At 48.0% G+C, this 20,657-nt stretch overlaps 1 protein-coding gene across 1 annotated transcript in view; it reads right to left on the bottom strand.

Moving 5' to 3' along the window:
* LOC144766735 (protein-glutamine gamma-glutamyltransferase E-like) overlaps positions 1-20,657 on the bottom strand; it is a 361,753-nt gene that overhangs the window by 130,611 nt on the left and 210,485 nt on the right. The window lies entirely within an intron of this gene.

Below are 20,657 nucleotides of genomic sequence, written 5' to 3' on the forward strand. Positions count from 1 at the left end.
TGGACCCTCTTGAAGTACTAATAGGAATTGAGACTGCCTGCCACAGAGGGTGAGCATGAGAGGGACGATGACATCCATTTGGTGGCCTCCAACATTGTTTTTGTAAAGAGTTCAGTTGTAAAGTTCAGAAGAATAAAAAGAATAGGTTTGGCATTACCTAAGGAGGCAAACAATGAGTCATGTTTAGTTATTGTGGGTTGCACTGGTAATGTTAATGAAAGCAGAGAAAATATTGGGGGAGATTTACAAAATGACCACACAACACAGTGCAGCAACCAAAGTGTTGTATGAAAGGAGGTAGCAGAATAACACAATTTCTACTACAACATGGTGCTGGTTTCCTCCTGCTCTGAGCCGGCGCACTTTAGGCTTTCATGTGCCAACCTACATCATCATGCAATGGTGTGTGCATTCAGTTATGCATAGGTTTTATACTGGTGGGGACCCTTTTAGTACAAAAGCCATTCCTAATAATTTTCCTACTTTGTGTGTGTGCCACACAAATGCAAAGTTGGGAAAATGTGGAGATTCTTAAAAGTGCTCTACAGTTAGAGGGTGTCATTTTTGGGCGCAAATCCCTGTCTAAAACTGTTAAAAAAAAAAAATTGCACTAAGGCACACGGATCTGTGGATAATTTGAGCTGGTGTAGTAGGTGGTGCCTACAGGCACTCATTTGTGGTGACTGGTATTTATTTTCTTCAACAGACTTTGACCCGGAGCAAGAGAGAGAAAAACACAAAAGGGGAAAAGAGGAAGGAAGAGGTATATGGAAAGACCAAGACAAATAAAGTGTGGGGGAAAAAGAACCTGAAAGAGTGAGAAAAAGGACTAGGCGCAATTAGTGGTGGATGAAAGAGGCTTGAGATGGAATCAAAACTATGAATCCCTGGCAGTTGGTGCTCTCGACATTTGATAGTGCTTCCCACAAGCTTTTGAACAAAAATTTGGGGCACAGCACTTACAAATTAGGCATCATCCTAGGTGGTTGCATAGGAGAACCCATTGTACACACCTTGATACAAAGTAGCACCAAGGAACACGTAGTGAAACTGTTTGTTACTTTAGGCGACTTTCCAATGAAAATCAAGATTTGCGTTGGAAAATAAATACCTCCATACATTTTGTGCTGGATTAACATCTTTTTTGGTGAGACAAACCCAGTGCAAAATGTTAGTAAATCGAACCCAGCTTCTTATGAACTTTGAAAGCACAGCTTGTGCTAACCAAGAATACTTTTGAGGGGAGCAAAAGAAACTTTTCAAGAATGCATGTATTTAGGATCTTATTTTATTGTCTGGCTTGGAAAAGCATTCTTATAAAATATGAAAACATGTCTGACTGCCTCTGTTAAAAAGCCTTATTTTTAAAGTTGTTTCATAACTCTAGTGTAGGGACATTGTATACCTGTGCCAATCCTGGCATTTTTATGTCTTGTCTAGACAGCACTTGCACTGTCTCTTCGAGATATGCTTTACTCTGGATATGTGAATAAAGGTCCGCCTATTTTTCACCCATCTTTTAAATTGGCTCCTGTCCTTTGTAAATGGTGGCTTTTTATTGGTTATTAGGCGTTGTAGTCCCTCCTTAGTTCCTCCCTGTCTCTTTTTCAAACCTCCCATGAGGACAGTCCCTATTACATGTTATGTTACGCCTAAGTTTTAAGTGTAACCTCAAGACACTATGGGGCATATTATGAAGGGGCTTCGATAATATTATCGCCGCTTTAGAGCCCATTTTCGGGCACAAAGCGGTGATAATATTATCGCATTATCAGCAAGGACATGCTAGGGCGTGTTTCCTTGCCTCAGCGACCATTTTCAGCACACCTCGCAATGCATCGTTAATGAGATGCAAAGGAGGCGTGCCTGACAAAACCCCATGGGAAAATATCGCGAACCCAGCTTTGCGATATTTTCAACGAGGGGTAGCGATATTTGAAATCGTGTTAGGTATGCCTTAACACAGGAATTTAACGTCTGTTAAATTCCTGACTATGTCATACCTAACATCGGGGGTGGATTGTGTGGCTGAGACCACAGGCCCTATCATCAATGATATCGCCGTTTTCCATGGAACATCGCTGGAATACCAGCGATGTTCCATTGAAAATATCACTATCGCTGGGATAATTATCGCCATTGCGCTAAGGGTTGTTAATACAGCGCTAGCATGGCGATAATTATCTGCGATAACCAGCAATAAACATTTTAACGCTAAGGGCAGCCAGCGATAATTATCGCAGCTGCTTAGTAATATGCCCCTATTTTCTTAAAGGCCTTCAGACAGGAACCCTCACTTGGTCCCAAACAAGATTGGAAGTGATTATTACTTTAATCGTTAGCATATCTCACATTTATATTAGACTTTCTATAAATTTCCATTCATCAGCTCCATAGAGAGTACAATCTAATCCGGAATTAATATATTGATTCTTTTGTCACATTTCAAAGCTACTAATTGTATATATTGAATATACTGTGGTACTGTCTCCCATACAATGATTAAGGATAGAGTAGATTTACTGTTACTTCAAACTTTATGATGCTCACTAGGGACATCTAGGCACAGCTTGCTGTACTGCACCTACACATCTCACATTTATATTAGACATTCTATAAATTTCCCTTCATGAGCTCCACATAGAGCGCAACCTAATCCGAAATTAATAATTTAATTATTTGTCACATTTCAAAGCTACTAATGGTACATATTGAATGTACTGAGGTACTGTCTTCCATGCAATGCATCATGGGTAGGATGGATTTACCATATCTTCAAAGTTTATGATGCTCACTAGGGACATCTAGGCACAGCTTGCGGTAGTGCACCTACACATCTCACATTTAGATTGTCTTCCATAAATTTCCATTCATCAGCTCAAACATAGAGTTCAACCGAATCCGAAATGTATATACTAATTGTTTTGTCACATTTCAAAGCTATTAATTGTATATAGGGACATAGCTATTTGACTGTACTCGTGGTACTGCCTTGCATGCAGCACATTAGGGGATTACCATATGTGACCAAAATGTTGATGCTTACTAGGGACATCTTGGCGCAGCTTGCGGTATTGCACCTACACATTAGACCTTCTATAAATTTCCCTTCATCAGCTTGACATAGAGTACAACCTAATCTTGAATGAATATAATAATTATTTTGTCACATTTCGAAACTACTAATAGTATATATTGAATGCACTGAGGTACTGTCTTCCATGCAATGCATCATGGATAGGTTGGATTTAAAATATCTTCAACATTTATGATGCTCACTAGGAACACCTAGGTGCAGCTTGCGGTACTGTATCTACACATCTCACATTTATATTAGACCTTCTATAAATTCCCATTCTTCAGCTCCACACAGAGTACGACTTATTTCAGAATTAATATAATAATTGTTTTGTTATGTTATGTTATGTTATGTTATGTTATGTTAATTCTGTTTATATAGCGCATGGCTACCGCAGCAATGGGGCGTCCCAGCGCTTGTGGACATACCAGAAGGCAAAACAAAGCAGCCAGTGAGAGTATGTTAAATGGAAGAGAACAACCAAGTTTTAATCTGTTTTCGAAATAGCATGTGTTTAGTGGTGGCCCGTGGCCTTAGGGGGATCGAGTTCCAGAGCTTCGGGGCCAGATACCTGAAGGAGCGGTCACCGGCTCTACTCCTCCGGATCTTAATTGTGCGGGCAAGAGATAGATCCGCCGAGCGGAGGGCACGCGTGGGGGCATATAGGGAACAGAGTCCCTGCAAAGTTTGGGGGCCAGCGCCATACAGGATTCTATGGGTTAGGCATAGAGTTTTAAATTGAATGCGTTGTTTGATCGGCAACCAATGCAGGCGTCGAAGAATCGGAGAGGTATGGCAGGTTTTTGGTAGTGCAAACAAAATACGGGCGGCAGCATTCTGAGCTCTTTGTAGCCTATTTATCACTCTCAGGTTAGAGCCAGGCATAAGAGCATTGCAGTAGTCTAGATGGGATAAGACTAGGGCCTGGACTATGATCTGACGAGTGGGAGGCTCAAAGAAGTCGAGAATGGGTTTGAGGGAGCGTAGGCGACCATAAGAGGTACCTGCCACTCTTTTGGCATGGGTCTCTAGAGGAAGTGAGTTATCCAGCATCACGCCCACATTTTTAACTACCTCCTTAGGAGTGGGGGGAGGTCCTAGTGTGGGGGGCCACCAGTGTTTGTACCATTTCTGTGTTTCGTTGCCTATGAGAAGTATCTCCGTTTTAGATTAATTTAACTGGAGACAGTTCTGAGACAACCAGTTTGATATGACCAAAATATCTTCCTGGAATTTGATTTGGTCCGCCACAGTGTTTTTGGAAAAGGTGAACATGAGTTGTGTATCGTCCGCGTACGATATTAATTTAATCTAACGTTCCCGGGCCATCATGGCCAGGGGGTGGACATACACGTTGAACAATGTGGGGCTGAGCGCAGAGCCCTGCGGAACGCCACATTCCAGGAGGTGCCTGCTGGACGAGCACAGCGGGGCATGCACCTGGAAGGAACGGTCGGATAGAAATGACACGAACCAATCCAAGGCACTCTCCCTGACTCCGATCTCCCACAGTCTCTCAAGCAGGATCCTGTGGGAGACCGTGTCGAAGGCCGCGCTCAAATCCAGCAGAATCAGAGTCGAAGTCTCGCCCTGGTCCTGCGCCTCCCTTAGGTGTTCCGTGACGGCCAATAAAGCAGACTCTGTGCTGTGTTTGGCACTGAATCCATTTTGGGACTCGTCCAGAATTCCGTTGGACTCCAGGTAGGTGGTCAAGATGGAATTCACATGAGCTTCCGCCACCTTGGCAAGGTACGGGAGTAAAGAGATAGGTCTAAAACTATCCGGTCTGGCGGGGTCTAGCGAGGGTTTTTTTTAGAAGGGGGACTACCTTAGCATGTTTCCAAGATTTAGGGATGGCGGCTGACTGAAGTGAGTTGTTGATCAGCGCCTGCCCCTCCCGCAGAATGGAGTCATGGAATGATCTAAACAATTCAGGTTTGACGGGATCTTCCGGGGAGCCGGACTTTACTTTTTTGGCCAGGAATTCCATCTCAGTCTGCTCAATGGGAGGAAGGATTTGTAGTGAATATGGGAGGTCAGTTGGGCCTATGGTGGAGCTGGGGGTCGTAGTGTGTCCATCCGGGTGTAGAGAGTTGTAAATCCCTTTGACTTTGTCAATAAAGAAGCATGATAGCTCTTCGCACTGTGCGTCAGATACTATCAAGTTACCTGTTCCCTCCGGAGCCTTGGTCAAGTCCTTCACCAGAGCAAAAATAGTTTTGGAGCGGTTGGTGCTGGAGTTGATCAAGTCAGTGTAATAACTGACTTTGGACGTCTTTATCAGTTTGTGATATGCTTTAGTGGCAGATCTGAAGTTAATTTTGGCCAGGTGATCATATGATCGCCTCCAGATGCGCGCCAGTAGCTTACATTGCTTTTTTTTAGTTGTGAGTGCCTCAGAGTACCACGGATGGGACTGCACACGCTTAGGTCTCGACCGTTTCATAGGGATGAAATGATCGAGTGACTCATTTATCCACTCCCTGTAAGCTGTGTCGGCCTCCTTCATATTGCTGGGCCAGATTGGGCGGGAAGTTTTCAGTCTGGCTTCAAACATGACATTATCCAGTTTGTTCCAGGGGCGCCTCCACAGAAGGGGAGGGAGCTTTTCCCTACAGCTAGCTGGAATCTTGATCGAGATTAGGACCGGGAAGTGATCGGTCCAACTGAGGGGACTAGGAGTAGTGATTGTAACTTCCTGGATGTTCGTGAACACCGGATCTAATAGGTGACCTGCCTGATGCGATGGCCCATTGACTAGCTGGTTAAGCTGGCAGGCCTCCAGGTCGCCCAGAAACTTTAGTATGGTGGGTGAATCACGACGCTCAAGATGGAGGTTGAGGTCCCCCAATATACTAAAGTTTGCTGATTGTAAAGCTAGCGCCGAGATGGTCGATACCAGTGACTCCTGGAAGGCGCTAGCTGACCGAGGGGGGTGATATATCAGGAGCCCCGTAAGGGTAAAAGTATCGGAGACTCTTATCTTAAATATCGCACTTTCGCAGCTGACTATGCTTGTGGGGTTGAGGGTACAGGAATAATTGCTTTTGAAAATCACCGCTAAACCACCCCCTCTTCCCATGGGTCTATTCTGAGCACATATAAGATAGCCTGGAGGGAGAGCCAGGGCAGAAACGGCCGAGGTGTCATCGGTTAGCCACGTTTCTGTCAAAAAATAGGAGGTCGGGGGAACGATCTATAAGGAGCTCATGAACATCTTTGTGGTGTTTCACTAGGGACCTACAGTTTAGGCTCAGTATGTTAATTTTGTGGAAATCTTTGCCACTGAGGCTGCAGATAATGGCGTCGGACAGACCTCTGTGGCCTTAAAGCCGCAGTGGTCGCATTGTGCACAGGGGGAACCGGGGTGCCACAAATGTGCCGTACAGTCTGCCTGACTCCTGATAGCAATCAGCTCCTCTCTAGCGTAGGGGGCCATTCGATTGCCTATCAGCCAGGGGTCCAGGTGCCTGGCGACGGACCAGCGCGGACGGGCGCAGACGGGCTCACCTTTGGCAAGCCTTCGGCGACCCGGCGGCGGTCCGCCGCACGCGTCCGCTGTGTGGGACAAGGTGGTGCTGCCTAAGAAGGCACCGGTCCCACCTCTGGCAGAAGTGTGATGCCCTCAGGGGCCGGGCCAAAGGTCAGGAACGCCCTCCACACAAGCGGCACAAGCCGTGGTGGAACGGGGCGGCGACCGAGTGAAGAACGAGGTAGGTTGCACAGAAAATACAATTTAAAAACAGACTACAATAGCGTGACTTTAAAAACATAAGTCAAACTACACAATCGCTGCTGCGGCGCCTAGCATATCAGGCGCATCCGCTGCGCGGGAGAAGGTGGTGCTGCCTAAGAAGTCACCGGTCCCGCCTCTGGCGGAAGTGTGACGCCCTCAGGGGCCGGGCCAAAGTCAGGAACGCCCTCCACACAAGCGGCACAAGCTGTGGTGGAACGGGGCGGCGACATAGTGAAGAACGAGGTAGGTTGCACAGAAAATACAATTTAAAAACAGACTACAATAGCGTGACTTTAAAAACATAAGTCAAACCACACAATCGCTGCTGCGGCGCCTAGCATATCAGGCGCATCTCAAAGCTATTAATCGTATATATGGATATAGCTTTTTTAATGTTCTTGTGGTACTGTCTTGCCTGCAATGCATTATGAGAGTACCATATGTGAACCAAAGTTTGTGATCCTCACTAGAGACCTCTAGGAGCAGCTTGCAATACTGGCAGTGCTGGTGCCTTGCTCTCTAGGGACATCTAGGAGCAGCCCGTGGTACTGCACCTACCACATCTCACATTAATATTAGATGCTCACTAGGAACGTCTAGTTGCAGCTTGCGGTACTGTATCTACACATCGCACATTTATATTAGACCTTCTATAAATTCCCCTTCTTCAGCTCCACACAGAGTACAACTTATTCCACAATTAATATAATGATTGTTTTGTCATATCTCAAAGCTATTAATTGTATATATGGATATAGCTAATTGAATGTACTTGTGGTACTGTCTTGCCTGCAATGTATTATGGGAGTGCCATATGTGAACAAAAGTTTGTGATCCTCACTATGGACCTCTAGGAGCAGCTTGCAATACTGGCAGTGCGGGCGCCTTGCTCATTAGGGACATCAAGGAGCAGCCTGCGGTACTGCACCTACCACATCTCACATTTATATTAGATCTATACATTTCTCTTCATCAGCTCCACACAGAGTACAACCTAACCAAATTCGGAATTAATATAATTCTTTTGTCACATTTCAAAGTTACTGATTTTATATATGGACATAGCTATTTGAATGTACTTGTGGTGCTGTTTGGCATGCAATGCATTATGGGTAGGGTGAACTTACCATATCTTCAAGGAGCAGCTTGCGGTGCTGCACCTAGACAAGCAGTGCTGGTGCCATGCTCAATAGGGACCTCTAAGAACAGCTTTCAGTACTGCACCTAGACATGCAGTGCTGGTGCCTTGCTCACTAGGGAGCTCTACGAGCAGCTTGCTGTACTGCACAGAGACATACAATGTTTGTTCCTGGCTCACTATGCAATAATTTCCAATGCACTAGGTCTTACATTACTGAAAGTATGAGCTATTGACATTTTATTATTTGCAACGCCAATACCTCAATCTATCAGTAATGCTAGACCTATTGCATTGTAATTCTTGTTTCCTTTGACAATGAGAATGGTACCTCGGGCCGCCTACAAACTAACTTCCAAAAGGGGAAGGGCAGATTGAGAAAGTTGGCCTCTGGGTTACAGCCTCTGCTTATGAAATATGCATTTCCTCGCAGTTACATAATGTCGGCGTCCACTTCTGAAATTCATAAGTTTGAGCAAGAGCCCATTGTAGGAATCAATATCATTATAGCTCTGTTTCCAGCAATAAGCGCTTTACATCAAAACAAATGTGCACGGATCAGGTGTCTGCCTGACCAATTTGGTATGAAACTGGTTATGTAAACGAACTGAGTGTTAGCAAAGAACCTTTCCTATTTTAATAAATAGTGTAGGTTGAGACTTGAAAAAGGGATAAAACCAGTTTTACTTCAGAGTCTCTTAGTTGGTTTTGACCCAGAAAATGGGATTCTGGCAAACTAAGAAGAATCCTGCTCAGTGGCAGTCAATTGCCAATGAGCCACTGAATATTATTTCTATAGGTGTCACTGGTCAGTAGGGGATCAATTTCTTTCGCTTCCTTGGTAGAAGACTCCCTTTAAATATCAATTGTAAAGGCCAGATTATGGAAACAAATAGATATTAACAGCATCAGCCAGTGCCTTAGACCAATTTAGTGGGTAACTTGGAGAGTCACAAACAACACCTGCAATACTTGAGGACAATACATCTCTGCAATCCTGGAGGATGTGGTAAAGCTTGGGAAGTCCTCTAAAATAGATAAACCCATGTGGATGAAAAGTGCTTGTTGAACCGTTCTATCGTCTCAAAAATACCTCATGTAGCAATGATATTTGTGGTTGTGCGTCACTATATGAAGGTCAACAATATCAAACTAGAATGATATTGGCCATTTCACCCCATTTCCTTTGTATTATTAGGGTAAGTGAAGAACTCCTATTTTTCACCCTCTATCTACTTGCCTTCAACATATTGTGGTAGTTCATGTAGTGGATGCAGTTGGTTTGTCATGCAAGATACTATAAGTGATAGAGTGACCACAACCTATATAAGTAGTTTAGGATGAGGAGCATAGACTATGGTACAGCAAAGGTTAGGCCCATAGTGAGAAAACAGTTACAAAAACAGGCCCACATGTTACATAAAGTAGAATCTAGATACAGATATGCATTAACAATAAAAATGGATTTCCAAAGATCAGTCACTGAGGAAATGTATGCATATTTGTAATGAAGTCATATTAGTATCTTATGGCGGTAGAGAACCTACATAAGTAGTTAAAAAAAGAATCAAACTATTAAAAATATTACTTATTGAGAATAACTGGGAGTAAAGGCGATGAATGTCGATGGGCAATAATACAATGTAGCCCTGCCTAATGCCATGTATCACCTGTGACACTAACACATTTGTATGCCCTTTACCGCAGATCAGCGAGCAGAATAATATGTCACACATCTCACACATTTTAAGTATGAGTACTAAATAACCTTAAGACAGTCATTGGTCATCTTGGTGTTGTGTGGACTACCTTTTTATGGGATACACTTTGGAGCAAAATACATTCCAGCATTTACACAGTCAGTCTCACTCAAACCTTATATTTCTTTTATAACAGACTTTTTTACACTCCTGCTCGCCTTTTTAAATATAACCTCTTGCATCACATCAATTGCTGGTGCCGCTATACCTAACAGGGCACAGACTTTCACAGGTTCTTTTCATGCTAGCTCTTGCCACTTTATGGGGTTTGATATGGGCTTGCATTGGAGCTGTTACCCGGATTTCCCTACAACTTTCAAATGATTTACTGTTTTTGGGTGGCTTGTATGAAATCTGGAGTTCACACAGACTGCTTGGGAAACTGGTAGATCTCTTTCTTTCTATAGCGATTTGTGTTATTATTTCTATTGTGAAATCTTCAAATAGTGGCACTCTTCTAAAGTGTAGGAATTCAGTCTGAAACCATCATAGACTGGACAGGTATAAACTTGACTAGATGAAACTTTCGTGCAAGCATCATCAGCAAAGTAAATATACTTCTTCCCTCCATCCTAACCATACATTATATTACTTGCTTAAGCTGTTCTTTTAGTTTATATAGCGTGAACTAGACCAGACGTTATCAGAGCACTTTTCCATGAGCGCACTTGTGTTACAAACAGACACATTCATTTGTGTTAGGAGCAGGGATAATACATGATTTGCCCAGTTGTGGGACACCCCCGCGCCGCACGGCCACCAGCTGCTGCGTGTGCCCCTCGCCTGCCCTCTGCGCCGCTGCTGCCTCGTTCTGCCGTTTGCCGGCAGGCGCCGCTGCGGCTGTTTTTGCCTTCTCCTGCCTAACATTTGTGCCTGTATTTTATCAACTTTGTTTTTCTCCTTGTTTTCCTTGTCTTGTTGGAAAATTGTGCCTGTACTGTTTATTTAATATTTTCCCCGTGTTGTGGTTCCTTCCTCGCCGCCCTCCGCCCTCCCTTCCCGCCACCGCCGCTTTTCCCCGCCCCTTTTTCTAATCTGTACCCTCCCCGCTCCCGCCTCCCAGCTGCTCCGCCCACCCGCGCACTTGGCCTTAAATGGCGACCGTGCGACGCAGGTGAGTGTGACCCACTTGTGGGACACCCCCGCGCCGCACGGCCACCAGCTGCTGCGTGTGCCCCTCGCCTGCCCTCTGCGCCGCTGCTGCCTCGTTCTGCCGTTTGCCGGCAGGCGCCGCTGCGGCTGTTTTTGCCTTCTCCTGCCTAACATTTGTGCCTGTATTTTATCAACTTTGTTTTTCTCCTTGTTTTCCTTGTCTTGTTGGAAAATTGTGCCTGTACTGTTTATTTAATATTTTCCCCGTGTTGTGGTTCCTTCCTCGCCGCCCTCCGCCCTCCCTTCCCGCCACCGCCGCTTTTCCCCGCCCCTTTTTCTAATCTGTACCCTCCCCGCTCCCGCCTCCCAGCTGCTCCGCCCACCCGCGCACTTGGCCTTAAATGGCGACCGTGCGACGCAGGTGAGTGTGACCCACTTGTGGGACACCCCCGCGCCGCACGGCCACCAGCTGCTGCGTGTGCCCCTCGCCTGCCCTCTGCGCCGCTGCTGCCTCGTTCTGCCGTTTGCCGGCAGGCGCCGCTGCGGCTGTTTTTGCCTTCTCCTGCCTAACATTTGTGCCTGTATTTTATCAACTTTGTTTTTCTCCTTGTTTTCCTTGTCTTGTTGGAAAATTGTGCCTGTACTGTTTATTTAATATTTTCCCCGTGTTGTGGTTCCTTCCTCGCCACCCTCCGCCCTCCCTTCCCGCCACCGCCGCTTTTCCCCGCCCCTTTTTCTAATCTGTACCCTCCCCGCTCCCGCCTCCCAGCTGCTCCGCCCACCCGCGCACTTCGCCTTAAATGGCGACCGTGCGAACTCCGCCCTCCCTTCCCGCCACCGCCGCTTTTCCCCGCCCCTTTTTCTAATCTGTACCCTCCCCGCTCCCGCCTCCCAGCTGCTCCGCCCACCCGCGCACTTCGCCTTAAATGGCGACCGTGCGAACTCCGCCCTCCCTTCCCGCCACCGCCGCTTTTCCCCGCCCCTTTTTCTAATCTGTACCCTCCCCGCTCCCGCCTCCCAGCTGCTCCGCCCACCCGCGCACTTCGCCTTAAATGGCGACCGTGCGAACGCGCAGCGGTCACGCGCAGCGGGCGCGCCGATTGTGCGCCGAAGGCGCGCCAAAGGTAAGCCCGTCTGCGCCCGTCCGCGACCGGATCGCGATCAGCGCCAGGACCCCTGGTCCCCACCGACGGAAGCCGACCCGACGAACCTACAGCGCCGCCGACCTCATCGCACTCAACACCGGCCACATCCCAGAATGTCACCGAGCCGCCCCGAAGCACACCCACGGACCCTTCAGCTGCCACGCCTGCAAGTTCACCTGCATCCGGACCTTCCCAGCACCCGCCAAGCCGAACTCCAGCAGCACCCACCTCAAGTGTATCCTGCTCAACACCCGCTCCGTCCACAGACACGCCGTAGAACTCTGGAACCTGCTCGACACCACCGCCCCCGACGTTGCCTTCATCACCGAGACCTGGATGAACGCCTCCTCAGCCCCAGACATCGCCATCGCCATCCCAGAGGGCTACAAGATCGTCCGAAGGGACCGCGACAACCAGACCGGAGGAGGCATCGCCATCATCCACAGAGACACCATCCGCATCACTACCAACACCGACGACACCCTAACCACCGCTGAACACCTGCACTTCCAGATCCACACCAACCCGAAGACCACCCTCAGAGGCACCCTGATCTACCGACCCCCGGGACCACGCACACGATTCAGCGAGGACATCGCCGACTTCATCAGCCCGCACGCTCTCCCCTCCGCCGACTACATCCTCCTGGGGGACCTCAACTTCCACCTGGAGAACAACAACGACCGCAACACCATCACCCTGCTCGACAACCTCGACAACCTCGGACTCAAGCAACTGGTGACCACCCCCACCCACCTCGCCGGACACACACTCGACGCCGTCTTCTCATCCAGCAAAGACGTCACCGTCAGCCACGCAACAGGACTCCACTGGACGGACCACAGCTGCGTCCACTTCACCTTCAGAAGAACGACGATCCACCACCTCCAGCAACAGGTTGCTCGAAGAAGCTGGAACAAGATCACAGCCGACCAGCTCGCCGCCTCCCTGAGCCAGCACCCTCCCGCCAACTCAGCGAACCCCAGCCAGGCCGCCGACAACCTCACGAAATGGATCAACGACTGCGCAGACGAACTCGCCCCTCTGAGAACCCCACCCAGCAGATCCGGCAGCAGAAAAACACCATGGTTCACCGACGAACTCAAGAGCTCCAAGAAGAACTGTCGAGCCCTCGAGAAAGCCTGGAGAAGGGAACCAACGACGGACAACATGACCACCCTCAAGCTCGCCACCCGGAAACACCACCAACTGATCCGCGCCACCAAGAAAAATGCATACAAGGACCGGCTGGACAACAACGCACACAACTGCAAGGAACTCTTCAACATCGTGAAAGAGCTCTCCAACCCCAACGCCGGAAACAACGACATCACCCCATCGCAAGACCTCTGCAACTCCCTCGCGTCCTACTTCCACAACAAGATCACGGACATACACAACAGCTTCAACAACCAACCAACGCAAGCCACAACCGCAACGACACCCACCACCACCCTCCGCACCTGGACCCCGATCAGCACCGAAGACACCATCCGCACCATGAACTCCATCCATTCCGGATCTCCGACTGACCCCTGTCCTCACCACGTCTTCAACAAAGCCGACGCGGTCCTCGCACCCCACCTGCGGGACATCATCAACACCTCCTTCGACTCCGCCACCTTCCCTGAGAGCTGGAAACACGCCGAACTCAGCGCTCTCCTCAAGAAACCTACAGCAGACCCCACCGACCTCAAGAACTATCGTCCCATCTCGCTCCTCCCGTTCCCGGCGAAAGTCATCGAGAAGACCGTCAACAAACAGCTGGCCGCCTTCCTCGAGACGAATGGATCCCTCGACCCCTCACAGTCCGGCTTCCGAGCGAACCACAGCACCGAGACCGCCCTCATCGCCGCCACCGACGACCTTCGAACTCTGATGGACAACGGAGAAACAGCGGCCCTCATCCTCCTAGACCTCTCCGCGGCTTTCGACACTGTCTGCCACCGCACCCTAGTACAGCGCCTCAGCAACATCGGAATCCAGGAGAAGGCACTGGAATGGATCACCTCCTTCCTCGACGGAAGAACACAAAGAGTCCGCCTACCACCGTACAAGTCAGAGGCCACCAAAGTCATCTGCGGCGTCCCTCAAGGATCCTCACTGAGCCCCACCCTCTTCAACGTCTACATGAGCCCCCTCGCGACCATCGCACGCCAACACAACCTCAACATAATCTCCTACGCCGACGACACCCAGCTGATCCTCTCCCTGACCAACGACCCCGCCACCGCCAGAGCCAACCTGCACGAAGGGATGAGAGACGTAGCCGAATGGATGACGACCAGCCGCCTGAAACTGAACTCAGACAAGACGGAGGTCCTCATCCTGGGCTCCACGCCCTCCGCCTGGGACGACTCCTGGTGGCCCCCCGCCCTGGGCACCGCACCCAAACCGACGGACCACGCACGCAACCTGGGCTTCATCCTGGACTCCTCCCTCTCCATGACCAGACAAGTCAACGCCGTCTCCTCGTCATGCTTCAACATCCTGCGCATGCTACGTAAGATCTTCCGGTGGATCCCCACCGAGACGAGGAAGACGGTCACCCAAGCCCTCGTCACCAGCCGACTGGACTACGGCAACGCCCTCTACGCCGGAACCACTGCCAAACTCCAGAAGAGACTCCAGCGGATCCAGAACGCCTCGGCGAGACTCATCCTCGACATCCCCCGACGCAGCCACATCTCCGGACACCTGAGAGATCTGCACTGGCTCCCGGTCAACAAGAGAATCACCTTCCGGCTCCTCACCCACGCGCACAAAGCCCTACACGACCAAGGCCCGAGCTACCTCAACAACCGGATCACCTTCTACACCCCCAAGCGCCTCCTCAGATCTACCAACCACGCCCTCGCCGCCGTCCCCCGCATCCGAAGAGCGACAACAGGAGGACGATCCTTCTCCTACCTGGCCGCCAAGACCTGGAACTCACTTCCGACCAATCTGCGCCTGACCCAAGACCACCTCTCCTTCAGGAAGAAGCTCAAGACCTGGCTGTTCGAGCAGTAGCGGCACCCCCCCCCCCTCCCAGCGCCTTGAGACCCTACGGGTGAGTAGTGCGCTCTACAAATGACCTGATTGATTGATTGAATCACAGGATGTTGAGCATCCCTGTCGAGACTCAAACTTTGAGGTTGATCGCTCTAGCCTTTAGGCCACATCTTCTCCCAAAAATATGTTTATTTTTATCTTATATTTGGTGTATCTCTTGGCTTTCACTCTCTTTATTCCTATGGCTATCACTCAATTTTACTCTTTGTAGTTTCTCCCTCATTCTTCTTCTCGTTTCCTCTTGTTCTCCTTTTTCACTTTATTTTTCTCTATTCAAAATTGATGCATTGAGCTCGCATTGCATTATTTTTTCAGCGTATTCATTTTTTAAATGTGAAATATAAATACTATATGCTAAAATGTCGGTTGAACCTGGGTGACATGGAGAACCACGCCTTCGTGTAGCCAGGTAATCTGTGATCCCACCCCCCGGCAATGGCGGTAGCTGTGAGCTGTGAGCTGAACTCAGTGATTGGCACGCTGCTTTAGAAGAGCTCGTTTCCAGCGCTTTCCTCTTCTTTTTTCTCCCAGAATCCATGAGGTGGAAAACACGAGGGGTATCAGGCCGAGTGGTGTTTTTTTGGTGGAAAACAGCAGTAGACAGCGGGAGTCTGCGGGGGAAGAATTTTACGCACCTATTAATTATCGTGATTAGCCCATGACTAGCCCGGAGACGCGAGGTATCAGGCGCTCTACTGCAAATTCCTTCTCCCCCACTTCTGTGTTGCGGTAGGGGGGCGCCTGGAGCAACATTGTATCTCGATCCCTGCTATGGCTTCTATTTCTCAACAAAGGCTTGAGCTTGCTTCCTGACTGCACCTAATTCGATTGTTGATTATTATCAAGAGAAACTAGGCGGCCAGCTGGAGGGGAGGCTTTTAAGGAGAGGAGCCAGAGCCAGAGCTAAGGAGACAGGCGAAGAGAGGAGGAGGTGAGGAGCTGGGAGGTTTGTGATTGTGCAAGACTGTGGTGGTGCCATTGTGTAAGCCTGAGCTGAATAGAAAACGGAGTAAAGCGTAAAGTGGTGGAGAGAAGTGGCGTTAATACATAACTGACAATAGATTGAAAAATATAACGAAGTTGAAGAGGGGAAAAAATGGGAAAACCCCAGAAAGATGGGAATACTGTGAACAAACCCAGTAAAGCAGAGGTTGCGGCTCGCAGTAAAGCAAAAACTCGCCAAGCAGGGGCTAAAAAAATGGCACTCCGGGTCGCAAAGGACAAGGATAAGGAAACCAACTCCACTTTCCCCAGCCACAATAGCACCTTTGAGAGTTCAGAGGATGAGGAACTCTCCTCCACCGCCATTATCACCATTTTTCCACGGGGTAAGGGGCAATCGGGGGCAGCAATATTAATGTCTGATCAGACTATGGCTACATCGGAGCGAGTAGATGCTGTTGTTGCTTCAACTGAGCCGACTATCCCCCTGCAAGATGGCCCAACTAAAAAACTAAAGGGAATAAAGGAATTTCCATTGTTTATAAAAAAGACTGTCTTGCAACTCCCACACCCACAATCTTCCTTGTCATTTTCTGGCTCTGTTGAAATACCTCTTAACACCTCCAACACCATTCCGCTAGAGCCAGGACTGGCTACACCAGGATTACAAGTCCCTGAAGCTATTGAAGATCAGGTAGCGACGCATCAAATTCTGGAAAAAACTCGCCTAGATGCTCAGCCAGAGCCAAATTTACCTCAAGTACATGCCTTGGTAGTGCCCCACGCACTTTCAATCTCCCTATCCACGGCGGGGAAGACGCTGCTCGGCTCGATCCTACTCAAGAAGCAGCCCAAGACTTGGCCCAAACTGAGGATTTGACACAGCTTCGGGTCCCTCCACAAATATTGGTTTCCTTGACTGACCCGAAGTCTCCTCAAGGGTTTATTGCAGGGAATCTCCCTCCCGCTGCAGATATTCCCGTCGTTTTCCCCAGTCCAAGTAGACAGCCAGCCGGTGAATTCCAGATGAATATTAAAGATATGTTGAATCTAATCCTGGAGGAAGTCCGTGAACTGAAGAAAACTCAAAAGGCTGGGCTTGCCGCTCTTAATCAACGATTAGAGAAATTCGAGGAGACAATGTCAAGCATTCCAATCAGACTCCAGGAGGCTGAAGCTAGGTTCGCAGTCCTGGAAGAACAGATGACTACCGTAATGCAAGATGCCAAAGCAATGGGCAAAAGCAAGAACCTCCTCGAGAGCAAACTGTAGGAACTAGAAAATCAATCCCGGAGATTCAATCTCTGGATCGTGGGAATTCCGGAAGGTATTGAGGGTTTCTAAACACTGCAGTGGGTCAACTCATTCATTGAACAAAAAGTTATCCCGGAATTTGAAGGTGATCTTACCATCACAAGGGCTCATCGTGTTCCTGCTCGCCCGTTTCCCAATTCTACGTTGCCAAGAACAATCTTGCTAAACTTTGCTGACTATCGGGTAAAAGAGAGAATACTGACTAAAGCTATTCAACAGAGACATTTCATTGTGAATGACTCTGTAAAATGTTGTATCTTCTCTGATATGACTGCTGAGGCGGCTCGTAGGAGAAAGGAATTTGTAAAGATTAAGTATGGGCGAATTTTGCAGAAATCGGCAAACAAAATCGGCGAGTTCGCGAAAAAATGTGCGTACTCGCGGATTTGCCCAAAATCCCAGTGGCTAATCAGTAAGTGCTACCTCGTTGGGTAAATGTATAGTGCTGCTTAAAGTGCCAGAAGATTTGTCTCCAGTAACCGACCATGTGTGTGTTACTATGACATCGCGCCGAAAGGTGCAGGGGTCCCTTGAGTGAGTTGTCCATCATAGTGGGTAAATGGCGGCAAGACGGTGCACACAGCTAGTGTGTGGGCGGGGCCAAAACGGGCGGGCTTCTATGCAAGTTCACATGCCTCTTCTGTGTACAAAAGGTCAGAGACCGATCAGAGCAGCAGGTGAGGAGAAAGAAGCTCCTGGACACAGGAACTGCACGGGGATTGCGCTCGTGAAAGTGAAGGTTGCAAAGGCCTCTATCCAGCATCACAGCTAATTTTCGACTGTAGATATGGGGAGAAAGCACACCTGCCCTGCCTTGAGCTTCAACTCGGGCACCTGCTGTAAGTGCTTCCTGTTGAGGTTTAATTTTTGTGAGAGGAGCATCGTGCCAGAATGAACCCTGCCTTTCATATTTATCCAAGAAGACGCCACCGTTTTGTGCGATACCTCTCCTCACCTGCAGTACTTTCTACTGGCTAATCAGTAAGTGCTACCTCGTTGGGTAAATGTATGGTGCTTTCCCTACACTACAGCTGCGTAAAGTGCCAGAAGAGTTGGCTCCAGTGACCATGTGTGTGTTACTATGCCATCACGCCGAAGGGCGCAGGAGTCCCTTGAGTGAGCTGTCCATCATAGTAGGTAAACTGCACGTGGATTGCGCTCGTAAAAGTGAAGGATGCAGAGGCCTCTATCCAGCATCACAGTGGGCTTGCAAGCCCGCTGTGATGCTGGATAGAGTCCTCTGCATCCTACACTTTCACGAGGGCAATCCCCATGCAGTTCCTGTGTTCAGGAGCGTCTTTCTCCTCATTTGCTGCTCTGATCGGTCTCTGACCTTTTTTACACACAAGAGGCATGTGAACTCGCATGCAAGTATGCAAGTTCACATGCCTCTTGTGTGTAAAAAAGGTCAGAGACCGATCAGAGCAGCAGATGAGGAGAAAGAAGCTGCTGGACACAGGAACTGCATGGGAATTGCGCTCGTGAAAGTGAAGGATGCAAAGGCCTCTATCCAGCATCACAGCATCACAGCTACTTTTCGACGTTGGAGAAAGCACACCTGCCCAGCCTCGACAAAGCTCACGATTGTTTTTGGGCTGATGAATGCGTTACTGAACTTGAGCTTCAAATCGGGCACCTGCTTTATTTATATATATAAGTGCTTCCTGTTGATGTTAAATTTTTGTGACAGGAGCATCGTGCAAGAATGAACTCTGCCATTCATATTTATCCAAGAAGACGCCATCGTTTTATGCGATACCTATACTCAACTGGAGTACTTTATACTGGCTAATCAGTAAGTGCTACCTCGTCGGGTAAATGTATAGTGCTTTTCCTACACCACAGCTGCGTAAAGTGCCAGAAGAGTTGTCTCCAGTGACCATGTTTGTGTTACTATGCCATCGCGCCGAAGGGCTCAGGGGTCCCTTAAGTTAGCTGGGCATAAAAAAAGAAAATCCGCCCTCTCGCGAATTTGCGAATTTTTGCCAATTTCGCGAGATTCGTAGATCGCGAAATTGCCGAAAATCCGCACATTTCACGAGAGTAACACATTTTTGGCCCATGCTTAGTGAAGATCCTCCACTTATTCAAGGCTTATGGGGTGCAGGCTTCCTTTGCCCAGCAGTGTAAATTGAAAGTTTTAGTTAAGGGCAAATTTTTCATGTTCTCTGATCTGGATGAAGCCCAGGATTTGTTAAAAGAGATCTCGCAGGGCTCCAGGGCTTAGAAAGAAGTATTCTGGGTTTCGGGCAATATTCCGGGCACTGTCATAGTTAAAATATTATAATTTGGAGTGTCCCCTTACCTCACTCCATGGAAGGTCTAGTTGAAAGTTTTGTTGTTTGTTTAATTGTTATTCTACCATAATTGGGGTTCTACCCTTAAGATGTATGTGTGCTTATATGTTTCATCAATATTGGATATTATTGAGAATTGCTGGGGGGTGGCGGTGGGGGTAGGATCACACAGGTGTAATTATATGACACCCAGGTTAGGGGGGGGGGGGGAATGTGGTTAGGGTGGCAGGTTGGGGGTCCACAATTCGGGGGGGTCTTTGCTTTCAGGGGGGGCTTGAAGGGTAAGGTGGAATGGGTTAATAGCAGTAACAAGAGAAAGAGCCCAAGGTACAGATATAACTCAATTAAAAGCTTAATGCTATTTTGCGATTAGAAACTTTGATGGAAACTAACAAATGTAACATCTTATCCGTCAACGGCAATGGAATTTTAAACAAACAAAAATATGGTGCTCTCATAAGATGCTTGATATCCTTCAATCCCCAAGTGGTGTTTTTTCAGGAGACACATTTAAAATCAAATTCTCCTAAATTATTTTTACCCAGACTTTTTTCTCATGTATTTTTTGCATCGGCGGGGTCGGCCCTGAGAGGAGTTGCCATCTATTTTTTCAGAACATTATCTTGGGAATTTTTACAAGTTCAGAGAGATCCACAGGGGAGATGGCTATGGGTAGTGACTAGGTTACAGGGGAACATTTTGAAGTTTGTAAATTACTATGGTCCGGTCTCGGACGATACTTCCAGTCTGGTCAAAATTAATGAGCTTTTGAGGGAGGCCTCGGGGCAGTTTATTGTAGGAGGGGATTTTAATTTCATAGAGGATTTGAAAAAAGACACATCAAATAAAAATAAGAAACAACTGAAACTGAATACCAAAAGAATTATGGAAGCCCTTAAACTTGAATACCAATTAGTAGATCCCTGGCGTAATAGCAATCCAGATAAAACAAACTTTACTTGCTATTCGCATCATTTTCGAACTTCATCTAAAATCGATTTTTTTCTCATATAAAGATCTCTCCAGGTCTCCAAGATAGATAGCGGATGTAATCCCTTCTCAGACCATGCAAAAGTTGAGCTTAAATTGAATTTGGTGTG

The sequence above is a fragment of the Lissotriton helveticus genome, chromosome 7 (assembly GCF_964261635.1).
Source record: "Lissotriton helveticus chromosome 7, aLisHel1.1, whole genome shotgun sequence".
Lineage (NCBI taxonomy): Eukaryota > Metazoa > Chordata > Amphibia > Caudata > Salamandridae > Lissotriton > Lissotriton helveticus.